The 21,726-nt window shown below is 34.7% G+C and overlaps 1 long non-coding RNA gene across 2 annotated transcripts in view; it reads left to right on the top strand.

Annotated features, from left to right (window-relative positions):
• Window positions 1-21,597: 21,597 nt before the first annotated feature.
• The window catches only part of LOC143730780 (uncharacterized), a 61,432-nt gene continuing 61,303 nt past the window's right edge, over window positions 21,598-21,726 (top strand). For both annotated transcript variants that reach the window (XR_013200600.1, XR_013200603.1), the window contains exon 1: window positions 21,598-21,680. This is a non-coding gene — a long non-coding RNA (uncharacterized LOC143730780). The remainder of the gene's footprint in view (window positions 21,681-21,726) is intronic.

Consider the following 21,726-nt stretch of genomic DNA (forward strand, 5'->3'; position numbering starts at 1 on the left):
GATATGGCAAAAAATATCATATCATGTTTTTTTAATCAGGAAGATCGCGATTTTTATCACGATTCATTTTCACAAATGAATGAACATTTACACCAAAGTAGGGGTGCCTTTATAAAAACCTTTATTTCATTGTTTTATCTTTGTCATATAAGAGCAAAGAAGGAAATTACAAATAATAGTGAAAAAATTACAATATAATATACAAATTAAATAAACAGTGTTTTAAAATTTTAGGGTTGGGCTATATGACAAAAAAAATAGGCCTATCATATCATGTTTTTTTAATCAGGAAGGTTGAGATTTTATCACGATTCATTTTCATATTGGTTTTATTATTGAGCACTAATTTTAAAAATTTCACCTTATAAGGTAGGAAAATATAAAAGAAAAAAAAGAATGACAGAATGTTTAGACCAAAGTAGGGGTGGATGAAGATAACCTTTATTTCATTGTTTTATCTTTGTTATATAAAAGCAAAAATATATTATCAAGTTTTTTCCCCCTCGAATATCACGATTCTTTTTCATATGGTTGTATTATAAGTCACTGAGCAGAACAGCTAAACTTATTTGCCTATTTTAAAAATGTCACCGAATGTAAGGTAACATAATATAAGAGAAAAAAAGAATGACAGAACATTTAGACCAAAGTAGGGCTGGGCGAAGATGATAACCTTTATTTCATTGTTTTATCTTTGTAGCAAAGAAGCAAATTAGAAATAATAGGGGGGAAAAAATTACAATGTAATCTACAAATTAAATAAACCGTGCTTTAAATGTTTCCTCTATAGTATTTAACAGTAACATTCAAGTAATTAAATAAACAAATGTAACAATTAAAACACTACATCCACTTTACTCAAACATATTACAATAAATACAAATAAATTAATTTAAAATTAACATTTTGAAAATTCACCCCATTTTCTAAATGTGTTTGTCATGAACTGCTCCGAGACAAGGAGATTGAGGATCCAAATGCAGCTTTATTGAAAGTGTAATCCACAACCGTAGTAAAAGACAGAGCACAGTAAATCAATCCAATCAAACAAACAAATCCAGAGGGTGAGACCGGAACGGGAAAACCAGGACACAGGCAGATATCAAGAGCCAGGAACATAGAAAACAGTGGAATTGCTTAAAAATGCAGTATAAACACTAAACAAGACTTCGCCGGGAATGAATGTGAAAACCAGGCTTATATAGGGTGAGCTAAACAATGACATACAGGTGAATGTGATAGTCTGGGCAAAGGATCATGGGAAATGTAGTTTGTGGGTGTGTGGTGATTGTCCTCTGATGGTGATTGTTACAGTATTATTTGTTACACTGGGATCAGTGTTATTTTTATTAATATTAATCTCTATATATTTATTTTCATGTTAATTTTAGTAAATTTTGTAGTCATTTCTTTGAGATTTTGTCAAGTTTAATTTTAGTTATTTATTTCCATTTAAAAAATGTAATTGCTTCAACTTAAACTTATTCCAGTTTATTACCAATGCAACATTTCTGATTTTAGTTTAAGTTTTTCAACTAATATTTATATTTTATTAACAGAAATGTATTTTATAGTTCAAGTTAACGATAATAACCCTGGACTTTGATGTACATCACAATACAGAGTCATTTTTCCATTGCATTGGAATTTAAATGTCACAATATTGGGGATATTCAAATTAATTAACCAATCATACCATTGATTAGCTCTACCAAACTTGGATGTCTTTTTTTCCAGTAATAAACAAACATTGTTAAGTTGTTTTGATTGATACTGTGAAGCAGCTTTGATACAATCTGTATTGTGAAAAGCGCTATATAAATATATTTGACTTGACTTGACAATCATCCTCTAGGGATGCACCGATATTAGAAATTTTGGCTGATACCAATAACCGATAATTCTAATAGCCGATAACCGATATATTGGCCTATAAATCTAAATCAAATTTTTTTAATTTTGAGTTATAAATTATAATAATAAATTATAACGATAACATCAAAAATGATCATATATCGTTCGTGACCGATATATCGTGCATCCCTAATATCTTCAGAACAGTCCATATGACGACTCTGTCGATTAGATCTAATGTTGTTCTAGTTGTGGTGCATCTTTACAGGCGTTGAGATTCAGCTGTCAGTCAGTCAGGTCTGCAGATCGTGAACGAGTCTCAGGTGCTCATTACCATCGCACCAGGTGACTGCTCATTTCAACCACACACACTGATCTCGCTTCAGAATCATGTGATCAGTCTCACAGGGTCTCAAGTCCTGCGTCTCAGCCTGACCTCGCAAACACATACTCATCATGCGAAGCACAAGTTTCACAGAAAGCCAGATGCCTGACAGCATGGTTTTAATCATGTATGTTTGCACATTTTCTCAAATTTCTTTGTGCTGATGTAACCTAAATTCTGTTTCTCTTTATATTGACACACACAGGATATTTATTTAAAAGAAAAACAGATCACATGATCATGAATGTTGAGTTGTTTTGACCAGATGATCTGCTCGTTCGATGTCTATTCTTGATTCGTGGGATGTTTAAAAGTGCAGTGCACTGTATTTTGGAAAAAGCTTGTGATTGGCTTAACCCTTTAATTGTCACTCACACACACACACACACACATATATATATATATATATATATATATATATATATATATATATATATATATATATATACATATACATATTTAGAACAATAATATCTTAGTAAAAACCTAAAGTAATATTGACAAACTATATATCATTTGAAAGCTTACAATCTCTAGTTTTCATATTCGGTGGCTGTTTTTTTTTAAATAAATTACAGAGGAGCAGTTATTTATCAATTTGCAACAAGAATATTTCATATTCATTAGGCCTGTTTAGGCCTTTATTTTGAAATAGCAATGAACATTAAAATTCATGAAAGATTGGTAAAAAGCTCAGTTTGTTTTCATGCCAAGAGTTCAAAAGATAACACCAATTCAATTTTATAAGAAAAAAAGGTCTGAAATACCTTATTTAACCAATATATTGGCCAATAAATCTCAATCCAAAATTTTATATAATTTTTGAGAGGCTGATTACAAAAACAAAAGTCTCACCATTAAAATCACGTCTCAAGCACACAATTATAACGTTCTCACCATCATTTTATGTAGCCCAGGCCTTATATGACAGATATGCACTGCACATGTCACACTTTACTCTATTTTTCTTTTTTGAAGTGATTCCAAAGCAATTCAAAACCATCATGTTGAACAGTGCGCATCTGAAGTGTCTCAGCTGAAGGAAATAACCCATTATTTATCAATATATCGGCCTCATTTTCTAATCAGGCCGATAACGATAACATTGAAAACAATCGGCCGATATATATCGTGCATGCATAGTTTATTGAGTAGTTTTCTTTGTGGGGACTGCTGGTTGGTGTCTGTTTATCTTTCAGTCAGTGCATTTGTCATTGATTCATTGCTGTTTTGTACATCTGCTCTTCAGTGTGGTCAGTTCTGATTTTAAATCTGTCTAGAATGAACCCGGTGTCACGTAGAGCGTTAGTTGTGTCTAGTGAAGTGGAAGAGGACAGAACGTGTTGTTTTAAACCCGTGGATATGAAGAGACACACACAGATCTGGGATATCAGCGGCGTGTGTTATTAAGGCTGTCAGCGCTGGCATATGGCAGACGCTGAGCTTTTGTGTCTCTTTTATATGGATTCTGTGCGCTCTCTTCTTCACATATGCTACAGCATCTTAAGACACATCACACCTGAACTAAAAACACACAGACAAGAGTGTGGAGCCTGACAATCTGTGGTACACGAAGGTTTTAAAAGGCATCAATCATGCTTTAAAACTCTTTCAGTTGACTCTTATTTGTCTTATTATGTAGAATTTAGGTTGTAGAATTTGTTTTGAATGCAATAGTTTGCCTTAAAATTCTTACTCATTTAGTTGGATAAATGACTTTTTTAATTAAAATTTTGTTGTGCTTTTGTCATTTTACTGCTTTTTAGGTTTATTTTTTTATTTCAATTTTAGTTATAGTTTTTACATACATTTATGTCAGTTTATTGCCAAGGCAACATTTCTAATTTTCGTTTAGTTTAAGCTTTTCAAGTAATATTTATATTTTATTTCATTTCAATTAACAGATGTTTTAGTTTTTAGCTAAATTTATTTGTTTATTGACAATACAACATTTCTAATTTTCATTTAGTTTAAGCTTTTCAACTAACATGTATATTTAATTTTATTTCAGCTTAATTTCTATTAACAGATGTTTTAGTTTTAGTTAATGATAACCCTGCTCAGTCTTTTTGTGGTTTAATATTCCCTGACACTATTCCAAATCGCAACTTGATTAAGTGTACAGCCCTGAATTTGATTTAATTATTTAACTTGCCAAATTCCACGACATTCCACGTTACCCACTAAATTCTATTTTTATCACTGGATTCTGTCTGATTGAAGAAATCATTGGGCCCTACATATGATAGTTTTATGCTTGAAACGGACATTTTTTAAGTCATATTCATGTCAGGTTTGATGGAGCTGCACAATCCTCCTTTAGTTTTGTGTGCTTCACTGACAAGTCATACAGGTTGGAAACAACATATACGATTTTTACATTACAAAAATTGACTCGTGTGCAAAAAGCTTTGCACTGAATCTGCATTTTTTAATGTAAATATTCTCTGATATGATGACCAAGAGCTGTTTCTGTTCTGGAAAACTAGAAGGTTATTTATTGAGATTCTCTCGTGTGGAGAAACATTTAGGTCACAATAAAAAAAGATCTTTGTCGTGTTTGCAGGACCGTTCATCCCAGCTGTGTGTGTGTGTGTGTGAGAGAGAGTGTGTGTGTGTGTGTGTGTGTGTGTGTGTGTGTGTGTGTGTGTGTGTGTGTGGAGGAAGAGGAGTTCTACCCCTGCGGCACAGAAATTGCCATGTCATAATTTATGACTTATAAAGCATTAATGTTTCAGCATGCAGCGAGAGGCGGCGCATTCTGTTTGAGGCAATCATTTCCTTAGTGAATGATTTATATGTGTCATATCAAAGTTTTATAGGATAAACAGTAACATCAACACTGTGCCTCAGACATGCAGGAATTCAGCCTTCCAACTTTCACATCCAAGATCTGCTCGCGTTACAGGGAACACAGTTTAGCACGGACTCGACGGAGAATCTAACACCGGCGCTGGGAATTTAACACACTACTGATTGATTTCTATCTGCGATCTTTAAATATCTTTTTTCTGTGTATTTGAACAGGTGTAATTATAAGAGGTGATAACGATAACAAAAATAATGCAACTATTTCATCTTTTACAATTGTTAGGACCAATTTGTCAACGCTATGTCACTTTTAAAGCTTGAACACAACAGCAGTTCATGTGAGCTAAACTTTTATGATGGATAGATGCACTTTTATGATGGATAGATGCACTTTTATGATGGATAGATGCACTTTTATGATGGATAGACGCACTTTTATGATGGATAGATGCACTTTTATGATGGATAGATGCACTTTTATGATGGATAGATGCACTTTTATGATGATGATAGATACACTTTTATGATGGATAGATGCACTTTTATGATGGATAGATGCACTTTTATGATGGATAGACGCACTTTTATGATGGATAGATGCACTTTTATGATGGATAGATGCACTTTTATGATGGATAGAAGCACTTTTATGATGGATAGATGCACTTTTATGATGGATAGATGCACTTTTATGATGGATAGATGCACTTTTATGATGGATAGACGCACTTTTATGATGGATAGCTGCACTTTTATGATGGATAGATGCACTGTTATGATGGATAGCTGCACTTTTATGATGGATAGATGCACTTTTATGATGGATAGATGCACTTTTATGATGGATAGAAGCACTTTTATGATGGATAGATGCACTTTTATGATGGATGGATGCACTTTTATGATGGATAGATGCACTTTTATGATGGATAGATGCACTTTTATGATGGATGGATGCACTTTTATGATGGATAGATGCACTTTTATGATGGATATAGACGCACTTTTATGATGGATAGCTGCACTTTTATGATGGATAGATGCACTGCTATGATGGACAGATGCACTTTTATGATGGATAGATGCACTTTTATGATGGATAGATGCACTTTTATGATGGATAGATCACTTTTATGATGGATAGCTGCACTTTTATGATGGATAGATGCACTATTATGATGATAGATGCACTTTTATGATGGATAGATGCACTTTTATGATGGATAGACGCACTTTTATGATGGATAGACGCACTTTTATGATGGACAGATGCACTTTTATGATGGACAGATGCACTTTTATGATGGATAGACGCACTTTTATGATGGATAGCTGCACTTTTATGATGATAGATGCACTTTTATGATGGATAGATGCACTTTTATGATGGACAGATGCACTTTTATGATGGATAGACGCACTTTTATGATGGATAGACGCACTTTTATGATGGACAGATGCACTTTTATGATGGACAGATGCACTTTTATGATGGATAGATGCACTTTTATGATGGATAGACGCACTTTTATGATGATAGATACACTTTTATGATGGATAGATGCACTTTTATGATGATGGATAGATGCACTTTTATGATGGATAGATGCACTTTTATGATGGATAGGTACACTTTTATGATGGATAGGTACACTTTTATGATGGATATTGATAGAGATGCTCCGATCAACATTTTTGGGGCCGATTACCGATCACCAAAATCATGATCTGCCGATCACTGCCGATCACAGAATGGCAGGGGAATTTGAATGTTTTATCTATAATCTAGCAGAGTTTGCACCATTTGTAGAAATGTTTATTTATTTGTATTTAGAAAATTAGATGTCTTAAGGCTACTGTAGGCCAGCTTTCCCAAATAAGGCAGAGTAACATTAAATTATTCCAAACAAAGAGGGGTCAGGCAGACCAACACACATCAGATCAGCCTAATGGGAGGGGATCAAGTTACACTTAGGCATATTTGGAAATTGTAGCCTCTTAATACCCCCACTACATTTACTAATTGGCAACAAAATGTACAACTTGTTACACCAAAACTGGCTACTGATAAAAGGACAAAACTATGGCAAGTTTTTTTTCTGTTATTAATATGAACGTCTGATGTAGTTGAGCAGAATGCTCTTTTATGAAGTTACTTCATTAAAGGACATATTTAATGAGATTATGCCTGAAAAGGTTTTGGATTTTTTATCATATGTTCATTTAAAAATATATATTGTATAAAATGACTTCTTGTTGTTTTTTGTTTTATTGTATTTATATGATATTTGTATTTTTATAATTGAATTTTTGCCATGAAAATAAATTTGAATGCTGACATGGCATTAAATAAAATAATCTGAATCTGAATCTGATGTAGTTGAGGAACCAACTACGTCAGATCAAAAAAAATTAAATACCACCACCACTTTTTAAACATCTCGCGGCAGGAATGTACCAATACAAATAAATAAAAACTTCTCCAGTTAACTCAGAGCATACATTTTGTTCATTTGTTAAATAAGAGGCGATCTAGCACTGAAATGTTTTTTTTTTTTATCAAGTGATCAAAGTGCTCGTTGCCGCAGGGATCAGAGGCGCAGATACTGCGTTCTGTTGTGGCTCGTGCGGTGCACGGTCTTCACTCGGACGCGCGCTTCAATCCGTTGGGAGACTCCATATTCGTTCCGGTGAAGGAGAACTCATGTTGCCACTGCCAAGCTCCACTCTGCTGTTGTGTGCCCGTGCGCCACGCATGCAGGTGGGAAAAAGTCGCGCGAGTAATTTACGTCACTTGATCGGCTTTTTTGATCGGCGCTTTTGGGGTTCGCCGATCAATCTATTTTTAGCCAATATCGGCCGATCATGATCGGCGTCCGATCAATCGGAGCATCCCAAGATAAGATGCACTTTTATGATGGATATAGATGCACTTTTATGATGGATAGATGCACTTTTATGATGGATATAGATGGACTTTTATGATGGATATAGATGCACTTTTATGATGGATAGATGCACTTTTATGATGGATGGATGCACTTTTATGATGGATGGATGCACTTTTATGATGGATGGATGCACTTTTATGATGGATATAGATGCACTTTTATGATGGATATAGATGCACTTTTATGATGGATATAGATGCACTTATATGATGGATATAGATGCACTTTTATGATGGATAGATGCACTTTTATGATGGATGGATGCACTTTTATGATGGATATAGATGCACTTTTATGATGGATGGATGCACTTTTATGATGGATGGATGCACTTTTATGATGGATATAGATGCACTTTTATGATGGATAGATGCACTTTTATGATATAGATGCACTTTTATGATGGATATAGATACACTTTTATGATGGATGGATGCACTTTTATGATGGATATAGATGCACTTTTATGATGGATGGATGCACTTTTATGATGGATGGATGCACTTTTATGATGGATAAATCACTTTTATGATGGATGGATGCACTTTTATGATGGATAGATGCACTTTAATGATGGATAGATGCACTTTTATGATGGATAGATGCACTTTTATGATGGATAGATCACTTTTATGATGGACAGATGCACTTTTATGATGGACAGATGCACTTTTATGATGGATGGATGCACTTTTATGATGGATAGATCACTTTTATGATGGATAGATGCACTTGGATAGATCACTTTTATGATGGATAGATCACTTTTATGATGGATAGATGCACTTTTATGATGGATAGATCACTTTTATGATGGACAGATGCACTTTTATGATGGACAGATGCACTATTATGATGATAGATCACTTTTATGATGGATAGATCACTTTTATGATGGATGGATGCACTTTTATGATGGATGGATCACTTTTATGATGGATGGATCACTTTTATGATGGACAGATGCACTATTATGATGATAGATCACTTTTATGATGGATAGATACACTTTTATGATGGATAGATACACTTTTATGATGGATAGATACACTTTTATGATGATGATAGATACACTTTTATGATGGATAGATACACTTTTACACGTCTTCAAAAAACAGAAGACTAGGAAAGCCTCAGGCCCAGACAGCATCTCATCTGCTTGTTTAAAAGCCTGCGCTGACCAACTGGCCCCGGTCTTCACACAGATCTTCAATAGATCATTGGAGCAGTGTGAAGTTCCCTGCTGCTTCAAACGCTCCACTATCATTCCTGTCCCCAAAAAACCCAAAATCACTGGACTTAATGACTACAGACCTGTCGCTCTCACGTCTGTGGTCATGAAGTCGTTTGAAAGACTGGTGCTGGCCCACCTGAAGGACATCACTGGACCCCTGCTGGATCCCTTTCAGTTTGCTTACAGAGCAAACAGGTCTGTGGATGATGCAGTCAACATGGGACTGCATTATATCCTGCAACATCTCGACAGACCAGGGACTTATGCAAGGATCCTCTTTGTGGACTTCAGTTCGGCCTTCAATACCATCATGCCTGGTCTTCTCACAGCCAAACTGACCCAGCTCTCCATACCATCCTCGATCTGTCAGTGGATCACCAGCTTCCTGACGGACCGGCAGCAGCGAGTGAGACTGGGGAAACACACATCCAGGACTCTCACCACAAGCACTGGTGCTCCCCAAGGGTGCGTTCTCTCCCCACTGCTCTTCTCCCTGTACACTAATGACTGCACTTCTAAAGACCCCACTGTCAAGCTCCTGAAATTTGCAGACGACACCACTGTCATCGGTCTCATCCGAAACGGTGACGAGTCTGCTTACAGACTGGAGGTTGAACAGCTGGCTGCCTGGTGCAGTTATAACAACCTTGAGCTGAACACGCTCAAAACAGTGGAGTTGATCGTGGACTTCAGGAGGAACAGCTCAGCACTCCTCCCACTCACCATCATGAACAGCACTGTGGAAGCAGTGGAGTCATTCAGGTTCCTGGGCACTATCATCTCTCAGGACCTGAAGTGGGACAATCACATTGACTCCACTGTGAAAAAGGCCCAGCAGAGACTGTACTTCCTTCGCCAGCTGAGGAAGTTCAACCTGCCACAGGAGCTGCTGATTCAGTTCTACTCAGCCGTCATTGAGTCTTATGCACGTCCATCACTGTCTGGTTTGGTTCAGCTACCAAATCAGACATCAGGAGACTACAACGGACAGTCCGGACTGCGCAGAGGATTATTGGTGCCCCCCTGCCAAACCTCCAGGACCTGTACTCTTCCAGAGTGAGGAAGAGAGCAGGTAAAATCATCACAGACTCCACTCACCCTGGACACCACCTGTTTGAACTGTTACCGTCAAGACGGAGACTCAGATCACTGGCCACAAGAAAATCTCGGCACAGGAACAGTTTCTTCCCACAGGCCATTTCCCTCCTGAACAGTTAACACTCCTCCCAAGGCATATGCCTGTAAGTGCAATACTCCCACTGTTTAGTGCAATATCCCACAACTCAGGTGATACTTATATGTAGATTTATTTATTTATAATATTCAAAACACTGTAAATAGGTTCATAATCTGTAAATCTGAAAATGTCTATTCTGACTAAACCCAACTGTGATAGTTTTATTCTCATATATTTATATTTTTATTTTTTATTCTTATAATTTGTAGTATTATGTTTCATATTGTATTTGTATATGTCCACTGGAAGCCTCAGTACCAAAACAAATTCCTTGTGTGTGCAAGCACACTTGGCAATAAAGCTCTTTCTGATTCTGATCTTCTGATTTTATGATGGATAGATGCACTTTTATGATGCATAGACACTTTTATGATGGATAGATGCACTTTTATGATGGATAGATGCACTTTTATGATGGATAGAGCACTTTTATGATGGATAGATCACTTTTATGATGGATAGATGCACTTTTATGATGGTAGATCACTTTTATGATGGATAGATGCCCTTTTATCATGGATAGATGCACTTTTATCATGGATAGCTGCACTTTTATCATGTATAGCTGCACTTTTATGATCGATAGATGCACTTTTATGATGATAGATGCACTTTTATGATGGATAGATGCACTATTATGATGATAGATGCACTTTTATGATGGATAGATCACTTTTATGATGGATGGATCACTTTTATGATGGACAGATGCACTTTTATGATGGATATATGCACTTTTATGATGATAGATCACTTTTTTGATGATGATAGATACACTTTTATGATGGATAGATACACTTTTATGATGGATAGATGCACTTTTATGATGGATAGATGCACTTTTATGATGGATAGATGCACTTTTATGATGATGATAGATACACTTTTATGATGGATAGATACACTTTTATGATGGATAGATACACTTTTATGATGGATAGATACACTTTTATGATGGATAGATACACTTTTATGATGGATAGATACACTTTTATGATGATGATAGATACACTTTTATGATGGATAGATACACTTTTATGATGGATAGATACACTTTTATGATGGATAGATACACTTTTATGATGCATAGACACTTTTATGATGGATAGATGCACTTTTATGATGGATAGATACACTTTTATGATGATGATAGATACACTTTTATGATGCATAGACACTTATATGATGGATAGATGCACTTTTATGATGGATAGATCACTTTTATGATGGACAGATGCACTTTTATGATGGATAGATGCACTTTTATGATGGATAGATGCACTTTTATGATGATGATAGATACACTTTTATGATGGACAGATGCACTTTTATGATGGATAGATGCACTTTTATGATGGATAGATACACTTTTATGATGGATAGATGCACTTTTATGATGGATAGAGCACTTTTATGATGGATAGATAACTTTTATGATGGATAGATAACTTTTATGATGGACAGATGCACTTTTATCATGATAGATGCACTTTTATCATGGATAGATGCACTTTTATGATGGATAGATCACTTTTATGATGGATAGATACACTTTTATGATGGATAGATGCACTTTTATGATGGATAGAGCACTTTTATGATGGATAGATAACTTTTATGATGGATAGATGCACTTTTATGATGGATGGATGCACTTTTATGATGCATAGACACTTTTATGATGGATAGATGCACTTTTATGATGGATAGATGCACTTTTATGATGGATAGAGCACTTTTATGATGGATAGATCACTTTTATGATGGACAGATGCACTTTTATCATGATAGATGCACTTTTATCATGGATAGATGCACTTTTATCATGATAGATGCACTGTTATGATGGTAGATCACTTTTATGATGGATAGATGCACTTTTATGATGGATAGATGCACTTTTATCATGGATAGATGCACTTTTATGATGGATAAATGCACTTTTATGATGGATAGATGCACTTTTATGATGCATAGACACTTTTATGATGGATAGATGCACTTTTATGATGGATAGATGCACTTTTATGATGGATAGAGCACTTTTATGATGGATAGATCACTTTTATGATGGATAGATGCACTTTTATGATGGATAGAGCACTGTTATGATGGTAGATCATTTTTATGATGGATAGATGCCCTTTTATCATGGATAGATGCACTTTTATCATGGATAGATGCACTTTTATGATGGACAGATGCACTATTATGATGATAGATCACTTTTATGATAGATAGATGCACTTTTATGATGGATAGATGCACTATTATGATGATAGATGCACTTTTATGATGGATAGATCACTTTTATGATGGATGGATCACTTTTATGATGGACAGATGCACTTTTATGATGATGATAGATACACTTTTATGATGGATAGATGCACTTTTATGATGGATAGATGCACTTTTATGATGGATAGATGCACTTTTATGATGGATAGATAAACTTTTATGATGATGATAGATGCACTTTTATGATGCATAGATGCACTTTTATCATGGATAGATGCACTTTTATGATGGATGGATACACTTTTATGATGGATAGATACACTTTTATGATGGATAGATGCACTTTTATGATGGATAGATGCACTTTTATGATGATGATAGATACACTTTTATGATGGATAGATACACTTTTATGATGGATAGATGCACTTTTATCATGGATAGATGCACTTTTATGATGGATAGATACACTTTTATGATGGATAGATGCACTTTTATGATGGATAGATACACTTTTATGATGGATAGATGCACTTTTATGATGATGATAGATGCACTTTTATGATGCATAGACACTTTTATGATGGATAGATGCACTTTTATGATGGATAGATGCACTTTTATCATGATAGATGCACTTTTATCATGGATAGATGCACTTTTATCATGATAGATGCACTGTTATGATGGTAGATCACTTTTATGATGGATAGATGCACTTTTATGATGGATAGATGCACTTTTATGATGGATATATGCACTTTAATCATGGATAAATGCACTTTTATGATGGATAAGTGCACTTTTATGATGGATAGATGCACTTTTATGATGGATAGATGCACTTTAATCATGGATAAATGCAATTTTATGATGGATAAATGCACTTTTATGATGGATAGATGCACTTTTATGGACTTCAGAACAGAAACAGCCATTCACTGCCAGTATAAAGCTCGGAAGAACCAGGACATTTTTTAAATGTAACTCTGATTGTATTCATCTGAAGGAATAAAGTCATATACACCTAGGATGGCTTCAGGGTGAGTAAATCATGGGCTAATTTTCATTTTTTGGTGAACTATCTCTATAAGGGATAAAATGATTGACTACAGGGACTTCTTGTCCTTGCAGTGTTTTTGTGGTCTTCTCTGCCACTTCCTGTCTGATTATTATTATTTAGGAGTCTTGTGTTTTGATTGAATTATGTTGATTAGTCTTTAGGTTTTGTTCAATAGTCTTTTGTCATGCCTCAATGTGTAGTTCAACTCTAATGTTAACAAATGAAAGCGTATTACAAAGTGTTGTTTTTGTGTATGATTGAATGTGTCAGTGAAGTGAAGTTTTACAAACATGGCATGGCATCATTAATTCAACTCCAGCTTTAATCTTCTAACTTTCATTGACTCTTTTCCTGATTAGAACTGCTATTTTCCTGTTAAATGTGAAATAAAAGGTAAGATCTGGGTCTGATGTGATGCCAGGCCCTCTGTGTGGCCGACCTGTCGTCTGAGGGCAGGAATATAATTGATTTTATAAGATTTTTGCTTTACAGGTTTTCTTTTTTTCCCCAACTGCAAATGAAATGTAATTTGAATGAATAATGCATCTTCCCTAAAGGCTTCCAAATATTTAAAAGCATGCAAGAGTGGAAAAAAAGAGCACCAAAGCGTTTACGTGACACCGGAAATTGGCAACGCATCCATCAACACACACAGATGCCAGCACACACAGGGGTATCAGTGTGTTGTGCGTGATGGGTAGACGTCTGCAGGGGGCATTTTACAAAGGATTCTGGGTTCTCAGGCGCACGCAGAGAGGACACTACACTCGTTACAGCTCATTAAAGAGCTTACGATGATTATTTTAACAGTGTGGGAGTCTGTGACCATGATTTTGTTGAATATATATCAGACGGATTATGGCTAATATTTTATTACCATGAGTATCACGCTGATTCTTTATCTTATAAAGCTGATTGACTGAGCACATGCTAAGCTCTATACCTGCGATTTAGGTTTTACTAGTAAACCTCAAGCACTAAGTACTAAAGTTCAGCGTCCTGCAGCGTGAGTGAATGAAACGTTAAATTTCCGCTTGCCTTACAAGTACAAGTTAGTGTAAAAGATTTTGTAAAGAAGAATGTAACTGCACTCTCACTAAGTTTATTTTCACCAGCCTTTTGGTGCCTTGATCAAGGCTTGTTGCCGAAACGTTAGTAAAAAACATATGTGTTCAGTTATATTTGTTTTATTATAAATTTTAATGGATTTTTTCTGAAATCGAGCAAATATTTTTGAATAATGAGGCTAGATTGTATATTTGGAAGCTTGTTTAAAAAAGGTAATTGCGACTTTTATCTCACAATTCTTTCTGACTTTAAGTTTATTTTGAGTTTATCTCGCAAGTTGCAATTCTAACTTTTGGTGTATTGTATGTTTGTCTCACAGTTCTACCTTTTTTGTCACATTTTCAAGTTTATATCAGAATTGTGAGTTTATATCACAATATAAGAAAAATTCTGAATTGTCAAATATAAACTTGCTGCAGTTGCAAGATTAAAGAGTCTGAATTGTGACAGAAAAAAGTTGCAATTACCTTTCTATTTATTTAATTCTATGCGGAAACAAGCTTCCATATATTTGTCTGCTGCTGACTAGTGAAAATGGCATTGGAGATCTTCATAGGAGACGGTTCACTTAAAAATGTAAATTATCCTGTTTGACATAAGAAATTGAGAAAAATGTCTCCTTTACTGTTAATTTTTTTTGTCCATACAATCAAAGTCAATGGACTCCAATCAATGTTGTTTTTAGACCCTAAAGGTCTTTAAAATAGCTGCTTTTGTGTTGCACAGAATAAAGAACGACATGAGTGCGAGTAAACGATGACAGAAAATTAATTTTAAAATATGTAATGAACATAAAGGTTTTGATACTGTAGATGTCTAGCGCAGGAGTCTCCAGTTAAAGTAGGAAAAGGAAAACATCGCTCAGAAGAACAAGTAGTAATCAATAAGAAAGTCTAATGAGAGAGAACCTTAAACAGAGAAATAAATGTTACATCTTAGCTTAATGGTAATATTAAATTAAGCTAAATATGTGTAGCTCTTTTCACAATAATCATGGTTTCAAAGCAGCTTTACAGAAAATCGTTTATAATATTTTAATATCTTCATGCCTTAGACTGATTTAGATTAGACCTGAGTGATTACAGTTACATTTTGCAATGATATAAACAATCAAACAGTTGAGATTTGCTATATAGAATATATATCGCTTTACTTGAGTGTACTGTATGCATGTTGGTAAAGTTGGACACTGTTTTATTATAGTTAATATAATTGATATTTTGAGTTTGCTTTTATTTTTCATGTTAATTTTGGTTTAATTTTTTATGTGCTTTTGTCATTGAGTATATTGAATTTTTTAAAATATAAATATTGCTATTTAGGGTTCAATTTATTTTTCAGTTTTAGTTAGTTTTTACTTATTTATTTCCAGATAATAATTTTAGTACTTTAACTTCAACTTTTTTCCACTTTATAGCCAAAGCAACATTTCTAGTTGTTGTTTAGTTGCATATTTCAAACTAATATTTTTATTTTTATTTCATTTCAGCTATATTTCTTTTAACAGAAATATTTTTAATAGTTTTAGTTATAAACCCTGGACTTGGACATGCTAATATATTTCTCTTAGTGGAAGCTTAAAAATTGTCAAATCATATCAGTATTTCTTTATAAAAAATGTATTACATCTATTTTGTATCTAGTAAATATATAGTCCACGTCTAGTGTGTGATAATAACTGACTGACTGTCCATCGTCCATTACATATATTTAAGCAGTGATTTAGAAATGCATTTAATAGGACAGAGAAGATCCTTCATAAAAGATCCAGTTTTCTTTGTTCCCAGAAGAAAAGCAAAGATGAGCATTTTTCTCTGATCCCGAGAGCGAGGGGCCACTCTGGCAATCTGGAGCAAATATCTGATTAACATTCAGCCGTACTTTATCTGAACAGAATACATCATCACGTTTGGCACCGGACCCAATCAGACCATTGAGAAGCTTCACGAGACAGATTTATTCAAGCGCTGCCAGAAACGCAACTCTGATTGGTTCTCCATTTAGAACATGCCGACCCACAATGCATTCTGTCCTTGTTCCGTTCTACAATTCAATCTGAATCAAAATCAACTTCCTGTGTTTCTTTATTACAGTGACAATTAAGGGAAATGAGCCCTTCCTGTCCAACAACTCATTCTCATGGAAAGCAAGATAAAATCCATAAATATCTTCACCACATAACAAGTGGGTTAAACTTCACAATAAGGTCTCATTTTTGAACATTAGATAACACCTTAAAAACCCCCATATGTTGCTATTATGCTTACATGAACTGACAATGAACCGTTGTATTTAACTAGAGTTATTAAAGATAAAAAATACTGTAACATTGTTACAATCCCGTTATGATAAAAAAAAAACTTTTGTTAAAGGCTAAGGGAAAAAGGAGGTGGGAACCGGCGAACAGTAAACATATTTAATCACCAAATTAAACCTTAAGAACATAATGAAAATAAATTAGAGGCCAATCAAAAATAATTTTCTTAAAATAAAATTTCCTTTTTTATTGAAAATAGAAAATTAAATTAGAAAATAACAATTAAAAATAGAAGCAAAAATAAAAATCTTTTTAAATAAAATATAAATATTAGTTAAAATATTTGGTAACACTTTACAATAAGGTTCATTAGTTAACTACATTGGTTAGAATGAACTAATAATGAACTGCACTTATACAGCATATATTAATCTTTGTTAATGTTAATTTCAACATTTACTAATACTTTATTAAAATATTGTTAACATTAGTTAATGCACTGTGAACTAACATGAACAAACAATGAACAGCTGTATTTTTATTAAGTAACATTAAAAAGATTAACAAATACAGTAACAAATGTATTGAACATGGTTAGTTCATGTTAGTTAATACAACTAATGTTAACTAATGAACCTTATTGTAAAGTGTTACCAAATATTTAACTAAAAAATTAGAAATATTACCTTGCCAATGAACTGAAATAAGTTGAAGTTGAAGTACTAATATTATGGCAGCCAATAGGGATGACTGCTGCATAAACTAAAATAAACCACAAAACATATAGTCCAGGCCTGGTCCTCTCTCGTCCTTCACTGTCGTCCCTCCTCCTTTCCTCCGTGGGACTCGGGGCCGGTGTGGCAGTCAGGTGACCCTCATTAGTGTTCGCTCCGTTCCCGCGGCTCTCCGTCCCGCCCTGCTCGCCACAGGGAGTGCAGAATTCAGTGATTGACAGGCTTAAGAGGCATCACACTACACTTCTCGTTCCCTTGACTTACATTCATACGCATTCGAATACGTAAGACCGCAAACGCAAGCTCATCCAAAAGGTTTCACTGTGTTCCAAAGTTCAAGTTTGGTGACCTCTGACCTGCGAATTCGCATCACGTGAAGACATTTGACCAGTAGAAGGAAGATATGTCATGGTCTGACCTCTTTCCTGCATTAAAAGAAAGATATTTTTGCAGCAAAGACGAGTAGACTGTATTTTTTTTTACAGTTTGGAATGGATAGAATCATGTATAACTGTTTATTGAATGTTGAATTTATTTATAAAAAAGACGCCGTGGAGTGACATAGTTACAGTGTCCGTATAAATTTCCTGTGCTCAATGTCTGGTGTGACTGCGGTTTTAGTGATTTATAAAGGGAGGGAAGGAAGATGAGGAGGACGACAGGAGGGAAGGAAGCAAAGGAAACAAAGACTGGAAGGAAGAAAGGAAGGAAAAAAGATAGGAAGGAAGACTGGAAGGAACGAAGATAATGGGAATGAAGGATGGGAAAAAAGATAGGAAGAAAGGAAAAAAGGAAAAAAGATAGGAAGGAAGGGGAAGGAAGATGGGAAGGAAGTAAGGAAAAAAGATGGAAAGGAAGTAAGGAAAAAAGATGGAAGGAAGTAAGGAAAAAAGATGGAAGGAAGTAAGGAAAAAAGATGGAAGTAAGTAAGGAAAAAAGATGGAAGTAAGTAAGGAAAAAAGATAGAAGGAAGTAAGGAAAAAAGATGGAAAGGAAGTAAGGAAAAAAGATGGAAAGGAAGTAAGGAAAAAAGATGGAAGGAAGTAAGGAAAAAAGTTGGAAGGAAAAAAGATGGAAGTAAGTAAGGAAAAAAGATGGAAGGAAGTAAGGAAAAAAGATGGAAGCAAGTAAGGAAAAAAGATGGAAGCAAGTAAGGAAAAAAGAAGGAAGGAAGGAAAAAAGATGGAAGGAAGGAAAAAAGTTGGAAGGAAGGAAAAAAGATGGAAGGAAGGAAGGAAAAAAGATGGAAGGAAGTAAGGAAAAAAGATGGAAGGAAGTAAGGAAAAAAGATGGAAGGAAGTAAGGGAAAAAGATGGAAGGAAGTAAGGGAAAAAGTTGGAAGGAAGTAAGGAAAAAAGATGGAAGGAAGTAAGGGAAAAAGATGGAAGGAAGTAAGGGAAAAAGTTGGAAGGAAGTAAGGAAAAAAGATGGAAGGAAGTAAGGAAAAAAGATGGAAAGGAAGTAAGGAAAAAAGATGGAAGGAAGTAAGGAAAAAAGATGGAAGGAAGTAAGAAAAAAAAGATGGAAGGAAGTAAGGAAAAAAGATGGAAGGAAGTAAGGAAAAAAGTTGGAAGGAAGGAAGGAAAAAAGATGGAAGGAAGGAAGGAAAAAAGATGGAAGCAAGTAAGGAAAAAAGATGGAAAGGAAGTAAGGAAAAAAGATGGAAAGGAAGTAAGGAAAAAAGATGGAAGGAAGTAAGGAAAAAAGATGGAAGGAAGTAAGGAAAAAAGATGGAAGGAAGTAAGGAAAAAAGTTGGAAGGAAGGAAGGAAAAAAGATGGAAAGGAAGTAAGGAAAAAAGATGGAAGGAAGTAAGAAAAAAAAGATGGAAGGAAGTAAGGAAAAAAGATGGAAGGAAGTAAGGAAAAAAGATAGGAAGGAAGACTGGAAGGAACGAAGATAATGGGAATGAAGGATGGGGAAAAAAGATAGGAAGAAAGGAAAAAAGGAAAAAAGATAGGAAGGAAGGGGAAGGAAGATGGGAAGGAAGTAAGGAAAAAAGATGGAAGGAAGTAAGGAAAAAAGTTGGAAGGAAGGAAGGAAAAAAGATGGAAAGGAAGTAAGGAAAAAAGATGGAAGGAAGTAAGAAAAAAAAGATGGAAGGAAGTAAGGAAAAAAGATGGAAGGAAGTAAGGAAAAAAGATAGGAAGGAAGACTGGAAGGAACGAAGATAATGGGAATGAAGGATGGGAAAAAAGATAGGAAGAAAGGAAAAAAGGAAAAAAGTTGGAAGGAAGGAAGGAAAAAAGATGGAAAGGAAGTAAGGAAAAAAGATGGAAAGGAAGTAAGGAAAAAAGATGGAAGGAAGTAAGGAAAAAAGATGGAAGGAAGTAAGGAAAAAAGATGGAAGGAAGTAAGGAAAAAAGATGGAAGGAAGTAAGGAAAAAAGTTGGAAGGAAGGAAGGAAAAAAGATGGAAGGAAGGAAAAAAGATGGAAAGGAAGTAAGGAAAAAAGATGGAAGGAAGTAAGGAAAAAAGATGGAAGGAAGTAAGGAAAAAAGATGGAAGGAAGTAAGGAAAAAAGTTGGAAGGAAGGAAGGAAAAAAGATGGAAGGAAGTAAGAAAAAAAAGATGGAAGGAAGTAAGGAAAAAAGATGGAAAGGAAGTAAGGAAAAAAGATGGAAAGGAAGTAAGGAAAAAGATGGAAGGAAGTAAGGAAAAAAGATGGAAGGAAGTAAGGAAAAAAGATGGAAGGAAGTAAGGAAAAAAGTTGGAAGGAAGGAAGGAAAAAAGATGGAAAGGAAGTAAGGAAAAAAGATGGAAGGAAGTAAGAAAAAAAAGATGGAAGGAAGTAAGGAAAAAAGATGGAAGGAAGTAAGGAAAAAAGATGGAAAGGAAGTAAGGAAAAAGGATGGAAGGAAGTAAGGGAAAAGGTTGGAAGGAAGTAAGGAAAAAAGATGGAAAGGAAGTAAGGAAAAAATATGGAAAGGAAGTAAGGAAAAAAGTTGGAAGGAAGTAAGGAAAAAAGATGGAAAGGAAGTAAGGAAAAAAGATGGAAGGAAGTAAGGAAAAAAGTTGGAAGGAAGTAAGGAAAAAAGATGGAAGGAAGTAAGGAAAAAAGATGGAAGGAAGTAAGGAAAAAAGTTGGAAGGAAGTAAGGAAAAAAGATGGTAAGGAAAGAAGGACAAAAGATTGAAAGGAAGGAACGAAGGGTAAGGAAGATGGGAAGGAAGGAAAAAAGATGGAAGGAAGACTGAAAGGAAGGAAGTAAGGAAAAAGATGGGAAGGAAGGAAAAAAGCTAATGGAACCTTATGGAAACTAACGGAACTACACTGATTTCTTCTCAGTATTTTTGTCTTGTTTTCCAGTTCAAATATCTAATTCTTTAATCAAGAAGATACTTTTACTGGAGAAGCAAAATGACTGAAAATATTAACTTGTTTTCTGAAAAAGTATCAAAATAAAGTGAGTTTGTGCTTAAAACAAGAACAAATATCTGCAAAATGGGCTCAGAAAAATAAACTTAATCTAAAGAAAAAACAATTAGGCCTATATCATGAAATTATTTCAATTATTTCTTAAGTATATTAATATTTATTGATATTTCTGGTTTTAAATAAAAAAAATTTTTATACATTTTTCTTAATTATATAAATGCTTTTCCAGTAAATGTTGATTTATGAATGTTTAGATATTTGTGCTGGAAAACGACAAAAATACTGTTTATGAAAATAATTTTTTTGCAGTGTCCTGGAACCGTATTGTAAAGTGTTGTCGGTCTAATATAACTGACTTCAGGACAGTTTTCCTGTGATTTCAGGCTGTAAACGCGTCTTTCATGATGTCGGGATTGGATGTCGGCGAGTCATGTGACTGAACGCCTCATGATCTCTCCTTCACATGAGGTCAGTGTCTCTCTGGCCGTTAAATGACTGCGGTGTCGTGAGTGTG

This window comes from Siphateles boraxobius, unplaced genomic scaffold, assembly GCF_051911475.1.
Source record: "Siphateles boraxobius isolate OS27281-9 unplaced genomic scaffold, OSU_SipBor_1 81, whole genome shotgun sequence".
NCBI lineage: Eukaryota > Metazoa > Chordata > Actinopteri > Cypriniformes > Leuciscidae > Siphateles > Siphateles boraxobius.